The 3,545-nt window shown below is 44.5% G+C and overlaps 1 non-coding gene across 1 annotated transcript; it reads left to right on the top strand.

Annotated features, from left to right (window-relative positions):
• Nucleotides 1–509: 509 nt before the first annotated feature.
• LOC137776521 (U6 spliceosomal RNA) lies at nucleotides 510–616 on the top strand. The gene has a single exon (XR_011076241.1). It is a non-coding gene; the product is annotated as a U6 spliceosomal RNA (small nuclear RNA).
• Nucleotides 617–3,545: the final 2,929 nt, after the last annotated feature.

The raw sequence follows: 3,545 nt of genomic DNA, 5'->3' as shown, positions 1-3,545 counted from the left end.
ATCACCTCATACATGTTAGGATGACTATTATCAAAACAGCGACTGCAATGAAAGACAACAAGTATTGGTGAGGATGTGGAGAATTTGGAACCCTTGCACACTGTTAGTGGGAATGCAATATAGTGCAGTCTTTATGGAAAACAGTATGGAGTTTCCTCAAAAAATTGGAACTAGAACTACCGTATGACCCAGAATTCCAATTCTGGATGCATATCCACAGGAATTAAATTCCAGATCTCAGAGAGAGATACGCTCTCCTATGTTCACGGCAGCATTGTTCACAGTAGCCAAGACATGGAAGCAACCTAAGTGTCCACTGATGAATGAATGAATAAAGAAAATGTGATGTACACATACAACGGACTATTACTCAGCCTTAAAAAAAGAAAATAAAATCCTGTAATTTGTGACAGTACGGATGAAGCTTGAGAACATTATTCTAAGTGAAATAAGCCAGTCACAGAAGGACAAACACTGCATGATCCCACTTCTATAAGGAAATTAAAATAGTGCTCTCTTCGGCAGCACATATACTAAAGCTGGAACGATACAGAGAAGATTAGCATGGCCCCTGTGCAAGGATGACATGCAAATTCATGAAGCATTCCATATTTTAAAAAAATAAAATAGAAGCAGATAGTAGAATGGTTGTTGCCAATGGGTACACAAGATGAATAACTTCTAAGACTGTGCTGTACAACACTGTACACTGTTAACAATACTGTATTGTGCACTAAAAATCTGTTGAGGGTAGATCCCATGTTGTGTGTTCTTACAAAAAAAAAAGATGTTTCTAGGAATGTGAGTTATATGCATGAACCAAGACAGTGAGATTTCAGTGAAATAATGTGTTTACCACACTGTCGTGCATAAAATATCCAATGTAAAGACACATGTAGAGGGACTTCCCTGGTGGCACAGTGGTTAAGAATCCGCCTGCCAGTGCAGGGGACATGGGTTCGAGCCCTGGTCTGGGAAGATCCCACATGCCGTGGAGCAGCTAAGCCCGTGCGCCACAACTACTGAGCCTGCTCTCTAGAGCCCACAAGCCACAACTACTGAGGCCTCGTGCCACAACTACTGAAGCCTGTGCGCCTAAAGAAGCCACCGCAATGAGAAGCCCGCACACCGCAACAAAGAGTAGCCCCTGCTCGCTGAAACTAGAGGTAAAGCCCTTGCACAGCAACGAAGACCCAACACAGCCAAAAATAAGAGGAGTCAGGTACTATGGGGGAAAAAATCATCTATATGGTCACCAAAAAAATTCCTGGTAAGGCAAGGGATTTGGAAATGGTACCATTGCCTAGGAGTTGATACTGAAAGCATTAAGCTATTTGACTTACACGATGTAAACAGATATTTACCACGTGCTTATTACGTAAATACAAACGTGTTAGTAGGAGTGCAAACATGGGTAAAAGAGAAGTCGGTCCTCAAGGAACTTGCTGTCTAATTGGGAAGATAAGAAAAGCAGATATATAATTATTTCATACTTTACCAGATGGGAGAGCTTGGACAAAATATTCAGATTTCCTCTCCATTGGATGGATGATGGAGTCAACCAGGACTGAGGGAGGAATGGTGAGATGGGGCCAACTTGGGGAAAAGGTCACCCTGGCACGCTGAGAAGGGGATGCCTGCCCGTGACAGCGGCCTGACCGTCTTCATAGACGTCCCTTGCAGAGTCACCAGCAGGAGGACACCTCTCGGCCCAAGTCAAGTCTTTTTTCTGATCCTGAGTAAACGCAGTTAGTGACTTTTGTTCCCTGGAAACTTGCTACTCCAATAAAATTGCTTATTTAAGTACGATCTGAGCCCAATGTAGACTCCAAGCCACATTCACCACGCTCTGTTTATGACAGGAGGGGATCCATCCTCTCAGTGACATATACAAGCCCCAGATGGAGGGTGTTTTGCCACCTCCCAGAAACAAAAAGCTCTCCTTAAGCTCAAGTTTAAATTACATTCCCGAATCCCTTTTTGTTCTTTTGTAGAAAAGGCTAAAATCTTGAAGCTGCAGAAGTTCGCCATTGCATGTCCCCCTTGTCATTAGCTCTCTGCCCCTCCTCACCTTTTGTTTTCTCTGCTCTCTGCAGCTACCCGGATCTCACGGACATGCAAACCCCTGCAGCTGAGACACTCAGCTCGCCCTGCACAGGAAAGGAAAGCAGAGACAGTGTGTTCATTTAATACCTTCCAAGCAACTCCGTGTCTTCCTCCGGGATCACCCCCTTTCGCTCTTGAGCCTGTGCCTATGTACATGCCTGGCTCGAGACGCAGTTAAACTTTCACACGCACAAACCAGAATAGCAATCCCCAAGGGCCCTCGATCCCTTTCCAGCCTGACTAGCATCATGCAGGGCAAACGGTCCAAGTTGGCTTGCCCAGAAAGTGGGAAGGCTGTGTTATGGAAACACTGCCTGGTGTCATGGCAACAGAACAGATAACATCCCCCACGCCTGCCTCCATGGCCGGCTGGATGTGTGTCTAAGACATGACGGCAAAGAACCAGCCACCTTCAGAATCAATCTTATTTTAGGGAGGAATTAAGTCTCCATGTCCTTTGGATGATGAATGACTGCTACCCCAAGGGCCATATCTATAGAGACAGTCACAAGAAACAAAGAAAAAAGACCCATGACTTGCTTCAGTTCATCCTTCATTGGAATATAATATATAGTTTTATTCTTACATAAGGAGGAGAATTTATGTCAGACTTTCATCCTGTTCTTTGTACATGATCTTACTGAGTGCTCACCACCAGCCACCCATGCATACGCTATTTGCACAGTGTTGTAGGACACTCCATGGGGTTTATTCCTAAGAGAACAACTGTCTCTGCCCTCAGGCGTCTATCCTCAAAAGTGCAAAAAAATAAAATGAGGCTTCTCCTTGAACCTCAATCTTTGCTTTAAAAATAGGGAGGGAGTGAAATGGTTGCCTAGCATATTAGAATAAACATTTTCTCACCTTTTAATCAATCACATAGTTGTTAGTTGTCAACTAAGGATGGAGAAAAAAAACATCTGTTATCTGTGAATGGAAACCTGGTACAAACTTGCACCATCCTTGAAACTAATGTGCTTCCAGGGCAAATTTCCCTGCCACAAATTGGCATGTGCTTTAGGCAAATACAGAGCAACTGTAGAATTAAACAGGTAGAACGTAACTGGAAAAGTGGAACTTGACATGAAAGCAGCACATTATATTCTAAACAAAGAAGGGCTGAATTTTGGATGATCCACTCTTGGCTAAGTAATGTGATCATTCCGTTCCTGTACAGCTCGTTCTGGCTACAGCTCGTCCCAGGCCCCCAGTCCTTCTCCTTCTTGCCTCCAGGGTGCCCACCCCTGCGAAGCATGGCCCGTGGTCTGTTTCTCACTTCTAATCAGGACATAGCCTCCAAGTCCCAAGGAGGGTGGTTCTGCCCTGCCCCCTCTGCCAAGAACAGAAGACAGCTGGGAGCAGTGTTATTAGGCAAAGAGATGGGAGGAGAACAAATACATATTCTCTCCCCATTGGGCTTTCAGATTAAGAAAGATGCG

This window comes from Eschrichtius robustus, chromosome 1, assembly GCF_028021215.1.
Source record: "Eschrichtius robustus isolate mEscRob2 chromosome 1, mEscRob2.pri, whole genome shotgun sequence".
Taxonomy (NCBI): Eukaryota; Metazoa; Chordata; class Mammalia; order Artiodactyla; family Eschrichtiidae; genus Eschrichtius; species Eschrichtius robustus.
This window is presented reverse-complemented; position numbering and strand designations above follow the sequence as displayed.